The sequence below is a fragment of the Triturus cristatus genome, chromosome 1_1 (assembly GCF_964204655.1).
Source record: "Triturus cristatus chromosome 1_1, aTriCri1.1, whole genome shotgun sequence".
Lineage (NCBI taxonomy): Eukaryota > Metazoa > Chordata > Amphibia > Caudata > Salamandridae > Triturus > Triturus cristatus.
The window spans coordinates 775,059,293-775,076,890 of NC_140579.1; the positions used below are offsets into that span (position 1 = coordinate 775,059,293).

A 17,598-nucleotide genomic window follows, 5' to 3' on the forward strand; every position below is an offset into this window, starting at 1 on the left:
TGTGGCTTGCTTTATAGACCTGACACACCCAACATGGCTTCCACCGAGGACCATGGGAATTGGAGTCTAAGGTCTACAAATGTGAAGAAAAAAAAAAGAAAAGCAGACCAAACATAACTATGCATGAGAGCACAATGGGAGCACAGGCAGGCAATACAACACCACAGCAATGTACCTTGTAAGAACACAGTGTATCAGCATAAACTAATGTTGATACGAACATTGGGACCACCGAGTGGAGAGGGCCGCTACATGTGCCTTACCACACAGTGACTTGGCACAGAGTGGGAGGAGCATACAGGTACTCACCGTGGAGATGTGTTGTGCAGACCCTTTCCCCAGCATCACCTTTAGTCTGACACAGTCACATTCATTTTTTAGGCCTGGGGAGATTAAGTGATTTGCACAGAATTACAGAATGTTAAACGCATGCTGAGACTCGTACCTTATTCCCCAGGTCGAATGTCGGTAGCTCTGGCTGTAACGCTATAACCTCCCCAATTAAATTTGATTTTTAAGTTGGATTTTAAATTACTACTAAGTTGAGTCCTTGAACCATTTTTCTGCTATTCCCAAACTGGGTTTAGCATTCACTAAATGTAACAATGTAAACCAGTGTTAACCTATGGGTCAGCCAGCCGTTCCACAGTGAAAACGTCTTTGGAGGCATTTCACTGCTAGGACATGTATAGCATTAAATATACATGCCCAACTTTTAAACAATATGTACACTGAACTATTGGATATTTAAGGCCTAACTTGGAGGTGAATTATAGGCATTGAAATGGAAGGTTTAGGCCTGGCAAAAGTTTTTGTTGTTGCCAGGTCGAAATGGCAGTTTAAAACTTTATACCCAGACTGCAGTGGTCAGCCTAGAAACATGTTTTGCAGTGCTACTGTAGTGGGTGGCACAATGAGTGCTGCAGCCCTGGGGTAGCATTTAATTTACAGGCACTGGCTACACATTTTACCATATGCTAGGTATTTAAATTAACTGTGCCAATTAGTTTATACCAATTTTAAGAAAGGGCAAATTTCCAACCACAGCCATTATAGGATTCGGGAACATAGTCCCTATAGAAATTCATTGTAGTGAAATCCTTTTTTGAGGGTCACAAAAAGGAATGCGCAGGAAGGGTTATAACAGATTTTGTCCCAATGTAAAATGTTTGTTCGTGGTAACATGCTAATTTTAGAAATGTTTTGAGTTCTAAGGTGAGGTTTACCCTATGACAAATGCTGATACTCTGCTGAGATTTGAACAAACACAATTTCTCTCCTGATTTTCTTATAAACGTTAAGGTGATAATACATACTTCCTCAGTCATGTGAGAACAAACTAATTTTCTGAGTACAACATGAACTTCCATGAGCAGTAGCAGCATGTCAACTGATTTCTCAGTGTTCTACTGCAGCTTCACCGCAGTGTTCTAATGGACAACTAGAGTGATATCATTCTGTGTTTGAGAAAAGTCACATTCTGTGCTTGAAAAAAGTGTGGCACACTTAAACACCAGAATCAAAGCTCTAAAATTGAAATTGTTTCTTACAGAGGATACTTCAGTAAAGGAAGACATGAGGGGCTTATGTTTTTTATGGAAATTATGGTTAGTGCTCTAGAAGCCTACTAAGGGCTCATATTCTATGAGTTGCTAAATATCTTCCCCATTCATGTCAGTAAAAGATTTTGAGATGCAGAGGGAAACATACAACAGCAACAACAGTTCATAGAGATCAACTGTTGCTTCACCTCAAAGTTATAGAAAACAGAGTGATAACATTAAGCATTTAAGACAAAAGTGAAGCACTACTAAATGCAATTTCGTTGGAATAGCAACTAACAAATTCAAAGCCTCTCCTGAGGAGCAGGCTGAATTAAATGAGCATTGACCTATTAAGGAAAGTATGAAACTAGCAGGTTAAAAGTGTGAGGGGAGGTTTGGGTTTTAAGTAATGCAGATTTTAAAGGATCTTGAAAATAGTTAAAGAGGGAGATTTCTGCATGGGTACAGCATCCCCTTCCCACATCTGCTTACACGCCCTACCCATTTTCTCAGTCGCTTAACAGCTCCCTACTTTTAAAATAGTAAAACCTTTGGTACACAAACTTTGTGCGCAATTGTGAGGCCAGCCTCTACACCCAATCCTCAGTGCACATGGGCAAAGGACATGCCCAACACAGATCAGGTGCCAGCAGTGTGTTTTGGGCAGGGCCTGATCGTGAGGGCAGCAACTATGGCCAGCCTCTGCTGCGCACAGTCTAAGACCTTGCACAGCGAGGGTTGGGTGCTTGCAGAGCGTTGGGAACTGGGCTAATTTAGAGTATTATCCCACAAAAACTGAAAGTCATTGAAAAAAATCAATCGATAAAGTGGATTTTTGTTATGTGTTCAAAGACAAGAACTAACATTTAAAAACCCATACGCCAGTTACACTTTAAACTAAAACTTGTGCCACCATCATGGACTGCTTGTGACCTCATATAAGGTCCTCCCATTTAAATATAAATAATTTACTGCATGGAATACATTCTACAGTGTTTTCTTTCGAGTCACACTTGCATTACCTCACACTTGCTATAACCGGAAATGCCCTTAAATGGCTATCCTCATTTCTGAAAAATAGAACTTTTCAGGTTTCAGAGGATCTTCCTGCATTAAACAGAGTGCGGCTCATCCTTGAGCCCTACTCTGTTTAATGTCTATGTCCAACCACTAGCAGATATTATAATGGGGCATGGTTTTTCAATGGTATCATAAGCCGGTGATACCCAGATAACCAACTCCCTAACTCCTGACACAACATCTCTTCCCATCCAGCTTAACGCATGTCTCAGAGATGTCGCTTACTGGATGACCAGCAACAGCCTTAAACTCAATGGAAATAAGACTGAGGTACTGGCGGTTGGCAACCATTCCTCCCTTTGGAATGAATTACAAATTCCCAGGATGCTTGTTTCCGGTTCAGGGAAGACCTGGCTTGGCAGTTCGGTCTGGACTGTTCCCATGAGGCACACGGTCAAGACTGATTTGCATATGGCTGGGTCTGAACTGGGGTGGCATAGGTAGCCAAAGAATGATGACAGATTCAACCCAGAACAGTAACTGGGGGTGAGTGTCTGAAAAGTTTCAGCGCTCCTTCCATCATCTCCTTGTGTTTGCATTGTTCACCCTAAGTTTGCATGGTATGCCCAGACGTGGGTCCCTTGCTCACTTTGCCACTGGATTCAAGCTAGCCTGGCTGATGAGGAGTGTTACTCTGAAACCGGTCCCAGGATGCTTGTTTCCGGTCCATGGAAGACCTGTCTTGGCAACCCAGATCTGTGACCGGGGGGTGAGTGTCTGAAAAGTTTCAGCGCTCTGTCCATCATCTCCTTGTGTTTGCATGAATTACAATGGCCCAACTACTTCAGAGATCTACCCCCATATTCTTATCTTGGAGATCCAAGCCAAGAAACACACAGCTTGCTGCTTTGGTCTACTCAGGAATCAATGGAATCAACTCCCAGTTTTAACAGCCTCCAGAGTTGCCAAATATAGATCGAACAGCCTCCCGCTACTTCATTGACACTGATGACTTTGGATTCATCTGACCCACCACTACTCCCGCCCGAGGTAGACTGCATGAAGTCTACTTTTGGCTGAAAAAGACATACTTCATCCCACCTTTGCTATACATTTAGATTATAATTTCATTACTTTCCCTCTTTATATGGATTGGTTTTGTGACAGTCTTTTTCTTGATTCTGAATGGACACTATCTCCCAGAACGCTCTACTGTTGAACTGGTGAACTTGGTTTTAACCCCCCATTCTTCATCACACAAAATGTGAAGAGACCTTTCCCTGGTGAACATTTGTGCGGTTCCATTTACTCTGTTTGGGATTAGTTATTCTACAATATATTTGGACCAACTGAATTAATTCAAATTCCACATGTGTTGAAAATTTCTTTGTGTGACTATCACTCCTACTACCATCTATGATGATTGGGACATTGATACAGTGCATGAAATGCTAAATAATGTACAACATTCAACAGTTTTTGCAGAAAATTAAATGTATGAATGCACAGCTAATTATGATTAAATGTTCTGCATTCATCCTTTTGGACACCATTTCCTACATAACACAAGTACTCAATGTGCAGTATTTAGATACACTCAGTAGGAGCATTGCCCTACACCACCACAGGTTAGCTCGGTATTTTCAGAGAAGTTTGCATAATTTTCAAGTTATAATCCAGCTGACCCAGAGTCTTATTATAAACTTACACCCTCACGGTCTAAGAAACTATGCTAACTGACACTAAGTTGATTTATTCTGCATCTTTCATTTCCCAGCTGTCAGCACAAGGGTTTGACGTTTGGAAAGACTGTTAATTTGAAATCTGTTTAGGGAACTAAAGATTGGCAGGGTCACAAGAATGATCTTTATTTAGAGCATGCCTCATACTACAACTAATGATTTTCCTGAACAAAACTGTGCACCAAACATCTTGTCTTGGCCTGGCCATGATAAACAAGCTAAGCATACCAAACATTCCCACATTTCCATGATTTGCAAAATGACAACACAAATTAAATGGAGAAAACATTAGACACCATTCTTTGTAATGGCTCCTACAATTCTTAGGTACCAATCAAGAGGGATGGTTAATGTGTCTGTTAGAGACTATCGGATGTCGGGCTCGAATTCTAGGTGAAATTTACAGGTTTGCAATCAGGAGGCCAAACCCACGATTTGCGCAGGCACAACACTCAGGTGTGGTAACAGCTTACAGTGTCGGATAGTTGTGCCTTGATCAGCTCAGCCAATCTAAACTGTCTCAGGTGAAACAACACTTGCCCCTTTTTCTGATGACATGGAATTACAGGACTTTTTACTAGGTCCTCAAAGACCACATCAAAAGCGCTTTGGTTGCATGACGTTACAACGCATTCCGTTGAAACGCATGCCTTTACCACGCATGCGTTACAACGCGAATGCCATTACCACGTGTAGAAAAGTCCAAATTAAGTTAACAGGAACCAGGTTTGATGTAAGAAGAGTTGAGTTTATTGCTGAGGAAATAAGATCCCATCCATCCAGTCCATTGAGTCAGGTGCAACTGACTTTCCAAACCCCCAGAGTATTCCGTCTCCATGGAGCTATTCCAACCATTACAACTTCACAGTAGCTAATCCTTAAAGATGAACTAACAGTATGTACAAGATAGATTTATAACAAATATACACATTACTACACATCTTCCTCCTACATAACAAAGGACCAAAAACTAAAAAAACAAAAGGGAAACAACGAATTAACCTTTAACATAGTCTTTGAATTTTGATGGGAGTTTTATGATCCTTCTATCTCTTACTCTCACAGAACTAGGAAGGGACTTGCTATCTGAGACCACAGTGGTTTCATCCTTTTCTTTGCTTGCCCTTGTATCATTGATAACAACCACCCTATTGAGATTCCATATTCTGGAGTCTTCAGTCTTGATAGCGTTGGAAAAAACCTTTATCACTTTGTGGCTCTTATTGAAAATCTCAGAAGCCTTCCGTCCCGGAGGCGCCCTAATCATTACAGAATCTCCTACCTTGACACATGTTTTCTTTACAGCTTTCCTTTCATCAAACCTCACCTTGCTATCAATAATTTTGTCAGACTCACGTTTCCTCCAAGACTCAAAAGGAGACTTGACTTCATTCTTCCTTCCCACCTTTTGGTTCACCCAGAAAGGTGTGATGAAGGTATTAGGCTTTCTTTTTTTTAAGAGAACAAAAGGTGTGCACCCAGTGGTTGCATGAGGCGTTATCCTATACATTTCTACAATTTTATTGACTCCTTCTTTCCAATCTGTATTGTTTTGTTTCGATAAAGAAATGGATTCCTTGAGGACCCGAACAAACCTTTCCACCATTCCATTACTCTCCGGATGATATAAAGCGCAACGTTTATGTTTAATGGAACACTTCACTAGGAACCCTTCTATCTCCTTAGAGACAAATTGGACCCCATTATCTGTAAGAAGATACCCAGGGAGACCTTCTCTAGAGAAAACGTCCATAAGAAAAGATATAACAATGCTTTTAGTGATTCTAATTTCTGGCCACCTGGAAAATAAATCAATAAGAACGAACAAATAAGTTTCGCCTTCTTTACATTTGACAGGTCCTAGTATATCAAGGGCCAACTCCTCCCAAGGCGAATTGGGTCTATCCCTAATAACCATAGGTTGAACCCTCGGTTTGAAACATTTCTCACTTAAAGTGCAAGGAATACACTCACGCACTAACCTCTCAATATCTAGATCCATTCCAGCCCACCAATAGTTGAGTCTAACACTCTCTTTGGTTTTAGAAATGCCTTGATGGCCTTGACGAGCTAAAGTAATTAACTCTTCCTGAAAACACCTAGGGGGAATCAATCTGGTGCCACGAAACATCAAACCGTCAAACATGGATAATTCACCCCTCACATTCCAATACTTCTCTGACACACCTTGACTTTTTTAACCCATCCTTTATTAATGAGCGAGGATAACTCTTGAAGTTCCTTGTCAGTACTACATTCATCTCTCCACTTATCTTCTTTAATGCCACCACTCTCTATCACACACACCCATTCAAGCTCCTCCTCTTCTTCTTGATCTAGATAAACATTATCTTGTGTGACCAACCTGGACAAAGCATCAGCAGTATAATTGCGTACTCCTGGTAAATATTCCACCTTGAAATTATAGCCTTGCAAATCAACCACCCATCTAGAAATCCTGCTCGATATGGCATCAGTACCCTTCTTATTAAAGACTTCAACTAAGGGTTTGTGATCCGTGCGAACCACAAACTTAATTCCCCACAATAGATTCTTTACTTTCTTAATAGCCCAATGAACAGCTAGCGCTTCCTTTTCAATTACCGAGTAGCGAGATTCAGCTCCTCTGAGACTTCTTGACAGAAAAAGAATTACTTCAGTCTTACCACTACACTTTTGTTGTAAAACAGCACCCAAACCTTTCATGCTTGCATCTGTAACTAGAACTGTTTTAGCAGCAGGATCAAAACTCCCTAGTCTAGGTGTCTCCTTCAAATACCCCTTAATCTTGATAAATTCCTCCTCACACTCCTTGTCCATGATGAGTACGCATGTGCACACATTTTTCAGCAAACCTTTTAATGAACATGCTAAAGTACTCAGCCATTCCCAAAAATTTCATGAGTTCCTCTTTACATTTGGGTGATGCAAAATTTTCAATAGATCTAATTAAACCACTCTTAGGTTCTATACCCTTCCCAGAAATTGTGTGTCCTAAATAGTCAATAGATGGTTGCCTGAACTTGCATTTGTCAATCATAACTGTGAGATTGTGTAGACTAAATCTCTCCAAAACCTCCTTAACTCTTAAGTCATGCTCATCTTCAACTTTCCCATATATCAAAACATCATCCTGGTATATTTTCACTCCTTTCTGACCTTTTAAGACTTGTTCCAATGCCCTCTGAAAAACTGAGGCCGCAGAGACGAGTCCGAAAAGTAGCCGCCTGAATCTAAAAGTTCCAAAAGGAGTAATGAAAGAAGTGTAATCTTTAGAGGCCTCATCTAACTTGATCTGGTGGTAAGCCCATTTGAGGTCGACCGTGGAAAATATCTTAGCTCCTTTTAGGAGCATGAGCATGTCCGATATTTTAGGAAGCGGGTATTTATCTACCACAACTTGTTTATTGAGTTCTCTAAGATCAATGCATAGACGGAGACTTCCGTCTGATTTCCGGGCAGCAACGACCGGGGCCAACAACTGTGTTCCTTCAACTTCTTCTATTATGCCATCTATTTTTAACTTCTCTAGTTGATCCTTCATCTCCTCTCTAACTGACAAAGGAACCCCCCGTACTTTGCTGGCAAACGGAACAGCTCCAGGTTTGAGTTTGATCCTATGGATGTAATCATTCAAACAGCCTAAATCTTCCTTGAAAATTTTAGGAAACGCACTCTTCAATTTCAAGGTATACTCATCACTACAAGAATGCAAATCAACTTTGTTAATGTTGAAATTATCTTTCAATAAAATCGGTGGGTCACTATTTGGATCTAACATTACACCTAGATCCCTTTGATGCAACCAGCTTAATAAACTATCTCCCTTATGAGAAACGTAAACCTTGCCTGATATATATCTCCCTTTGTATTCAATTAAACCATTAAAGTAACCCATTGATTTTATGGGTTCTCCACCATAAGAATAGGGATTTATATCGGCTTTCAACAAACTTATTTTGTCCATCAAATGACATTCATAGAATTTTTTAGACACAATGGTCATTTTGGCACCGGAATCAAAAAGAACACTTTCTCCACAATGTTCTATCATAACCTCATCAATTGGACCTTTCCTTTTATCACTAAACTACTTGAGAGACAATTTGTCCACAATCAATGTCAGAATTAGATGCACTATCACTTTCATCATACTTGCATATCATATTGACCTTTGGAATACCCTTTTTGAATTTACAGCAAGATGAATAATGCCCAATCTTATTGCAAGTGTTACATTTCGCTTTGAGGGCAGGACACTTCCTGTCATTGGCTAAATGGTTTGGGTTCCCACACCTATAGCATTTAAAATTAAATTCTTGATTCTTGGTCGCGAGCAAGGGTTTCCTATCGGAACTAGAACTTTTAGGTTTTTTATCATTCTTATCTTTAATACTTAACCCTTCCTTTCCACGTACCTTTACTACCTGAACATTTTCATTTTTATTCTCATTCTTGGTTATAACCTCAACACATTTAACAGAGTGTTCAATTTGTTTTGCAATAATCAACACCTCTTCAAGAGTAGGATCATCCTTTTGCCATATGTCATCTCTTACTTTTTGAACATCGCAGCCTAACATAAACTGATCCCTTATTCTTTCTTCTAAGAGGCCTCCAAATTTACAGGATGAACCTAACTTCCTGAGAGCAGTGACGTAATTTTCTACAGATTCACCTTCATTTTGAGTACGCCTACCAAAATGATACCGCTCTAAGATGGTGCTGACTTTAGGTAAGTAATGACGATCTAGTTTAAGTATGCATATCTCGTATTCATTTAAGCTAGAGTCATCTAAGTCAGGTAGATGGTCAAAAACCTCTTGGCCCTCAGACCCTAGGCAGTGAAGAAGTAAAGCAGTTCTTTTTTCTGCGCTTAAATTAGTTCCACAAACCTTAGCATATCTCTCAAAAACTTTTTTCCATTTTTGCCACCTAATCGGTGAGTCACCAGGATTAGACAGAAAGAAAGGAGGAGTAGCAACGTTCTGCATGTTGAATGATGTGAGATAAAGGAAAAAGAGATACTCACAAAATTAAAGAGCTAGCTACCTTTGAATTAGCAACAAAGTGGGGTATAAATCATAACGTTATTTAAACTTCCTCCTCTATTATTATTATTATTATTTTTTTTTTTTAAAACAATGAGTATAATAGAATGTACCTGCAATTGAAAAGTTCAAGTCTATACCCACTTTGAATGCATAAAGTTAACTATCACATCCATGCCAATCCCCCAAAACCAACACACCCCATAATAATCACAAATGATAGATAAAATGTTTTTCAATATATCAAACACCTCTTAATTAACACTGAAGTGTTGTATTAATAATCCCCTAGATGGCGCTGTTGTGAGAAAATCACTTGCCCAGAGAAAACGCAAAATGAAAGTACCTTCGTTGTAGTATGAAATTGTAGAAGTCACGTATAGAATCTTCACTAACTAATATAAAGATAGAAATATTCAACAATACTTTTTTTTTTCATTTAAATAAACCGCAACCAAAATTGAAAGTCATCGTAATGCGTTTAAATGCTGAAATCCTGAAGTAAATATTGAAGTGTAAATTCAAAATGGCCGTGTTGTGACGTTCTTTTGCGTGAGGACGTCAGGAACAGCTATGGAATCCGGAGTTGTCCAAACACGGGCAGAGCCTTCGAAGAGGAATGAAGCTGAGGAAGATCCCTGTAGAGCGAGGCTTCTCGGTGTCATACAAAGCTGAAGCGTCAGCAGAAATAACGCGAGGTAAGGTTCGAAAGGCAACAATTTTTTAAAAGAGAACAAATGATGAAACCAGCCAACTGCAAACTTCGCTCGATGTCAATGAGTCAGTCGAGAGCCCACACTAGATGAGCACAGCCAAATCACTTGCACTTTAGCACGTCACCGCTCCATGCATGAAAACTTTCGCAGAAACAAAACAACTTGACACAAAAAAAATTGAGTACACGCATCCAACAGCATTATAAAACTGCGAGGGCTCCTCAACGGAGAAATATCAAAACCGAAGAGTGATCAGACGTACTTAAAGTAGCGGTACGCTTCTTTTAAAATAAACTACTTGATATCCAGTTCAGAGTTTTAAAGAAACAACCAAAATATGAATACTTACTTCGTGGACAACATGTATTCCTCACATAAAGTATAATACATGTGTACAGAGCGAAGTTTACAGGATAAAGTTAAGCCCACATTGAGATTCTCCCAGCCCTCGATTAAATTTCTTGATGTTAAAAGGGGTGAGAAATGTGGCGAAGCTTAAGTTTAATGTAGATTATAAAAGCACTTACACAAAGGTCCAGTGCAGATCTAATAACAGATGTTGGGATCTGTTTCAAAGTTTCAAAGTTCCTCATATGAAGAAAAAAAATATGTAGAAATTACACCACTGTGTAAGGATGAGTCCCACGCTAGTCGCCAGTGTAGAAAAGTCCAAATTAAGTTAACAGGAACCAGGTTTGATGTAAGAAGAGTTGAGTTTATTGCTGAGGAAATAAGATCCCATCCATCCAGTCCATTCAGTCAGGTGCAACTGACTTTCCAAACCCCCAGAGTATTCCATCTCCATGGAGCTATTCCAACCATTACAACTTCACAGTAGCTAATCCTTAAAGAGGAACTCACAGTATGTACAAGATAGATTTATAAATAATATACACATTACTACACCACGCATAACCTTTACCACGAAAATGCCTTTACCACGCATACCTTTACAACGATTTTCGTTGTAAAATCATGCATGGTAAGAGCATATTAAGTGGTAAAGGTTATCTCAGACCCCTGCCCCAATTCCTATAACTGCACCCGTGCGCCCTCCCCCCTCCAGGCCTCAAAATATTTATTTTAAATTACCCATCCCCTGTACCCCTGCATGACCCCCAGCCCCCAGTCCTTCTTGGAAATACCCCTGCCCGGAACCCTAAAAATGTTGCCCTGCGCGATTCCCCCACCCCCAAACACTTTTAACAAATACCCCTCCCCTTCCCTGAACCCTAAAAACGGACCCCTGCGTGACACAACCCCCTCAACCCTGAATTTTTTTTTTTTTTAAACTAAAAATCCCCTTACCTCTCCACGACTTCTCTCTAATCTCCTACGAGGTGTGGTGCACGTCGTAAAGAAGAAGCGGAAGTGTCTTTCCGTTTCCTCTAATGACACCAATATCCTCCACATCTTTCATCAATAAATGTTTTGTGTCTGTGAAGGTGACGGAAAGAGGTGACATGATCATATTGTGAGGATATGATTAGAAGGGATTATTTTAAAACGTATCTAGAATGCTGGTGAGTGCGTTTTTTTATTTGAAATTCTTTTTAATGATGATTTTGAAGTGAATGAAAGTCCGCATTTTTTTTCCATTAGCGTTGTTCAGGCAGTGAAGGTTGAGGGTTAGGGGTTACATTCCAAATGAGGGCGAGCTGATAATTAGAGGCAATCAATGATTTTGTGCTGGTAGGCACCATTCCTTTGTAAAATGTCACGAGAGCGTGTACCTTTACCACACATGCCTTTACTAAAGATGTGCGTGGTAAAGGCTATGCGTGGTAACCACGCATGCGTTGTAATGCATGCGTGGTTAAGGGTATGCATAGAAACGGTTGCGTTGTAGTGGCTGTTTACCAAGGGCATTCTGTATGCAATATACAATGAAGTGTGGAAGATTTCACAGCAGGAAACTGCTGAGAGACTGTGAAATTGACATTTGGAAAGGGCTCTGGTTGGAGTTGATAATGGTATCCACCAGAATTAACTGTCTGGGTAACATTGTTTTGTCTGCAATTGACATCATACAGAGTGACATGTCTTCTTTACAACATGGGCAGTCCAATCTTATTGCTATAGTGTTACTGAGTTGCACTCTACAGATATTCCGGGCTGGTTGCATTCCATGAAAACATCTTAATGCCACTATTTTGTTTCTACCATGCAATCTTATGAAACAACAAACCATCATGGCCAAGGACACAACATACACCATGTTACAAATAGAGAAGTTAGAGAAATTAACATTCACTGTTGAAAAAATACCTTCTGTGGATTGGATAATCCACAGATTTATTTATTTTCCAACTTCGACATTTTACTTCCAATACTGCCTACAACACAATCAGGTGGGCAGATAAGAGGTGCTAGGGAAGGGCTACGTACACAAATCATGGATCTTACCTTCCATATTCTTATGTTGGAGTAGGGAGACTGAGATTTTTTTTAGTGGGACTTACTGTGAGCATACCTTGGCACATTCCTTAGTTTGCCGGGAAGTTTCGCTTCATGGTGCAAGTAATGCGTCTAAGGCAAACATGTCATGGTTTTTTTTAGGGTTCTCCGGCCACTGTGATCCGTCAGGCTTTGAGATTACTCTTGAATGGGAGTTTCTCGATGCTGAATGATCAAGGCTGCTGTGGGATGACACCGGGCATTGCCTATCTGATAACAGTCTCTGTGGTCGTGACATGTTGTACACAAGTACTGTTTCCACCTGCCCGCACAGTTAGGAATGCAATGCTCTGGCCTTTAATAAAACTTACAAAAGTGCGCTTTGTTGCTTTGAGCACACTGAAACCTTTATTGTTACAGAAAGATATGACCTTAACATCTGCAAGGGAGATGTTTGATCTTCAAGTTGCAAGGTCCTCTTCTGAGATACAGTTGCTACTATGCACTGATTTCCCACACCATAAAAAGGAGCGTGTGCACTGCATTTTTAACATGTCTAGTACTACGGGGTAGCACACTTAAAGACAATGGCTCTAGGTTGGTTAGCAACTTCCAGATGGTCTTCTGAGTTATTCTATCATTCATACACTCCGTGCTTGGAATCATTTTTCAGAGGCTTACTGCTTGTCCTGTTCCTAGTTGTCGGGAATGTATATACATTTTTTCTGCTCGGCAATGGATGTCCCATCACAAGACCAAATGGGGATAGCACTATCACACGTGCTCCTTTGTTGTGAACACATGATACAGTACTTTGATGCACCCTTACATCAGGAACTTAATGAACACTGGTTCTTGTCCTTTTGACCTGTCTGGATAAACTGCATGCAGCCTGTATTCCTCTGTCTGCTGTGCACTTTCAAGTGTGCCCTGGACATACGCTTGTTAACGCAACTGGTTCAATCTCCACACATTGATCAACTGGTGGGTCCCCTAACAGCTCACTTGTACCGTTGTCCTTCACTCTTGCCATTGCTCCTAAATGCATATATGAGCCCTCCTGGGATGCTTCAGCTCCTGGTGATCTGGATTCTAGCTTGTCTTCTGCAGAACCAGCGCCAACTGTTCCTCACTTGGTGGATGCTGAGGGGGATGGACTGAAACATTTTTGCTTTATAGACCTGATGAGTTGGGTGCCTCTGGGAACATCGTCTGCGGTTGCCGGTAACAGCAATGTTTTGTTTACTCCTCGGAACACATAAACAATCTGTCAGTTTTGAGATGTGGGAACTTTTTAATTCAGACATGTTTTTAAACATCACAAATGTTTATTTAAATTTGCACTGTTTTTTAAATTGCCTTTTAAATTAGCTTTTAGATTTAAAAATAGTGGCTTTAGGAATGCTTTTAACTTCAAACTAGCATAGTGCCTTTTTATCCTTTTATGCCTTTATGTAAATGTTCAGTATTGTATTTAGGTAGCTTTTTAATTGTCTCAGGTCCAAGGAGTGAGTGTCACGTGGTTACACTAGTGCCGGTTAAAACACACCATTTTCCATGCTCATGTGCTTAAGTTGCCTTTTCTCCCTAAATACACTACTATTTTGACATACATTAGGTTATGTGCACATGCAGGATAATATTCTTCAAACTCAGTTTTATTTACAATGCCACTTTGTAGGTAATTTGTCAAAACACCTTGAACATTCTGTACAAGGGCTATGCTCATCACGCAAGATGTTATTTGTTTTGGCTACTCAGTGATAGAGCTATCACAATAGAATAAACAATAGAGGACTGGCTGGGGCTTCAGCATGGTAATGTGGGTGATGTTATTATATATATGGCCCCAAGCCTTTGTTTAGACAGAGGAACATTTGGCTGGCACTGAGAGGTCGATCCATGCCAGAATTACGGTTCATATGATTTCTGTTTACCTCATGCGAGAGATGCTGTCCAGCTCTACACCAAGAAAGGCAGCTTGATGACATAACCCCAGTGATGGGGAGTTAGATCACCCTTCAGGGATTTGGCAGATTCACTCACCCTAGACTTGATCGGTTAGGATGCGCTAGGAAGGAGTACAATATATAACAGCACTTCTATGCAATATATATTCTCTGTAATCAGCAAAATGGTTGAACTGCTTATCTTTTTCACCATTCTAGTAATGCTACTCACATTATTCTGTTTCCTTCTATTGATTATTGTAGCACAAGTATTTCACTCAAGAATCACAATGCTTCAATAAATATGGAAACACTTTACTGTGTATTTCTTGTGTATCTCTTTGGGTATGCATAAGTAACTAAGCAAACGGGTTCTAGATTTGTTACCAATATTTCCTTGGGGCGTCAGAGTTGTCATGTTCTGAGGTTGCACATCCATTTGTTACCCTGTAAGGTTGGGGGTACAGATGGTGCATTCTGAACTAGCAGGACTTCGAGCAACATGTTTGGATGGTGTGCGTGGAGTCAGTCTCACACAGTTCTGATTTTTATGTAGTCTAACAAATGCACAGTTTTACTTGCGGAAGTATAAGCCGTACGACAGGGTGTAGTTGGCAGTGGGACTGTGTGTATTCCTCCTAGACCGTCACACACAATAGAGAGCTTAGGTGTGCCTAGATGGGCCATCACTGGCAGGATGGGAGTGCAGAGGTAGGCTCAGTCCCACTTACACATGACACATGAATAGGCTGTGTCCTGCCTTCACACAAAGGATTGCATACACCATGTCGTTAATCTGGCGCCAGGGAAGGGGAGGCAGGAAACCTCTGCACTTCAATGGGAAACCTCTAGCTGAGTTTCCCACTTCAAAGGAGGCACCAGTTATAATTATTGGACCTCGGACACCAACTCTTCAGTACACTCCTTCACCTGTAGATAGTACAAAAGAAGGACTGCTGTACTGCTTTGCTGCCCTGCCGAGAAGGAAGATTGGACCTTCACTCTTCATGCCAAGCTGAAGTGACTCCAAGGGTTAGCCAGCTGACCTCCTGTTCTGAGCTATGGGGACATAACAAGCTCCACAGGCTCCTTGGAACTTCCCAGCTGACCTACTGCTTGGACCAGCAACTGGACTTGCCTGAACCCTGCTGGCCTTTCATGGAGTGAGTTCCTGACCCCCCCAACTGCTGCCCGTCAGGTCCTGGACCCTTGGGGTGGCCTCAGTTGAACTCCTCCTAGCTTCTTTGGCTCTTTATCAACGCAAATGTGCTAGTTTGCACCAAACCAAGTCACCCACGCCAAACGCAAAGTTCCTGCAAACCAACTCTTCGCGTTCCAGCTCCAGACTTACAGTCCATGTAACAGGATCTTTGTGCTACAGCAACAGCACCCGGGCGGCTGTTTGCGCTACTTCAAAGAAAACCTGCAAAGCTCTCCCTGCTCCTCGCGGCCCTTTCCACAATGAGCAGAACTCTTGCTGTTGGAGTGAGAAGGTAATTCTTTCAGCCGGACTAACTTGGCACCTGAACTTGTGGCTTTCTTCTGGTCTTGAGCAACCAGGTAGCTGCTTTGGGCTTTTTGGTGCTATTTTCGTCTAAATCTTAAATAATTCATAACTTCGGTTCTACTCATTTGATTCTTGTCATTTTGGTATCAATAATTTATTAAATTCTACTCTATTTTTCAAAAATGACCTGGAATTTTCCTTGTGATGTATTTTCACTGTATTGCTGTTTGAAGTGCCACATAAATGCTTTACAAATTGCCGTTAAGTTAGACTGCTCTGTGCCAAGCTCCAGAGGTTTGAGGACAGGTTAATTTAGGGTTTGCTTGTGACTTCACCCTGACAAGGATTGTGGTGGCTGCTTCAGTAGGGTTTCACCCCCTCATCCAGTAACCCAATTCCTTACAGTCTGTCAGAGTGGCCGTTCTTCCTCAGGATCTGCACATTACACTACAAAGGCCAACCTCTTGGCACCTCCAACTCCGACTGCTATTATAGCACAGAGTATTAGAGTGGCCAAGCAGGGGGAATCGAATGGGAAGGGAACAGCAGGGAAGGAGACCTGTAAAAGAAAAGTATAACCACAAAACACTACATGACATAACACTGATAACTTTAGACCTTAGGTATATTCCAAATTACTGTAGAATATCCGAAGATAAGAATCACCTTTCATAGAGTATAGTCTTATAAGTTGCAACACTAATAATCTTTGGTGATTCTAGCATCTCTAATAAAGTCAGCGTACATCTTAGGATATTCAGATGCCATTTATAAGAGGTACTCATTAAATCATGAGCATGAATAGTGTCTTTTTGCTTCTCTTCAAAATCAAAATTTCCAATATTCCAACTATTCCTGAATACCTAATATTAGAATGGGTCCAGAACTGTTTCACACATGCTTATAATGCAATACACACTCAGACTGCAATCACCAAAAGAAAGAATCATATCAACCTACAGCCACAAGATGGTATTTTACAGCACAGTCTTACCATACAGAGTTGGATCTACTCTGATTGGGCATTCCTGACTGAAGATCAGCAAGAATGCAGATATCACCAAGAACTGCGGGAGCCAGCTGCTTTACCAAGACTCAGAATCTCATCGGAAACTTGCGGGAGCTGGCTGCTTTACAGGAACAAGAGACGTCACCATAGACTTGCGGGAGCCGGCTGCTTCATCCAAGTAAACGATGCAGCAAAAGAACACCACAGAAGATCACGCTCCCAACCACGGGAGAGCCATGACGCAGAACCTTAAGCACCCAAACCAGTACATGAAAATGCTCCCCCTGCAAGAGCTTCAGTGGAATAGTGAGTGCTATAGCTAGGGTGTTGCTTCCTTTATAGACCTGACACACCCAACATGGATTCCAACGAGGACCATGGGAATTGGAGTCTAAGGTCTAGAAATGTAAAAAAAAAAGAAAAGCTGACCGAACATAACTATGCATGAGGGCACAATGGGAGCACAGGCAGGCAATACAACACCACAGTAATGAACCTTGTAAGAACAAAGTGTATCAGCATAAACTAATGGTGATACGAACATTGGGACCACTGAGTGGAGAGGGCCGCTACATGCGCCTTACCACACAGCGACTTGTTACAGAGTGGGAGAAGCATACAGGTACTCACCGTGGAGATGTGTTGTGCAGACCCTTTCCCCAG

General features: G+C 41.1%; 1 long non-coding RNA gene across 1 annotated transcript in view; it reads left to right on the forward strand.

Annotated features, from left to right (window-relative positions):
• Positions 1–9,916: 9,916 nt before the first annotated feature.
• LOC146871059 (uncharacterized) overlaps positions 9,917–17,598 on the forward strand; it is a 95,017-nt gene continuing 87,335 nt past the window's right edge. Inside the window, exon 1 of the long non-coding RNA XR_014959497.1 lies at positions 9,917–10,055. This is a non-coding gene — a long non-coding RNA (uncharacterized LOC146871059). The remainder of the gene's footprint in view (positions 10,056–17,598) is intronic.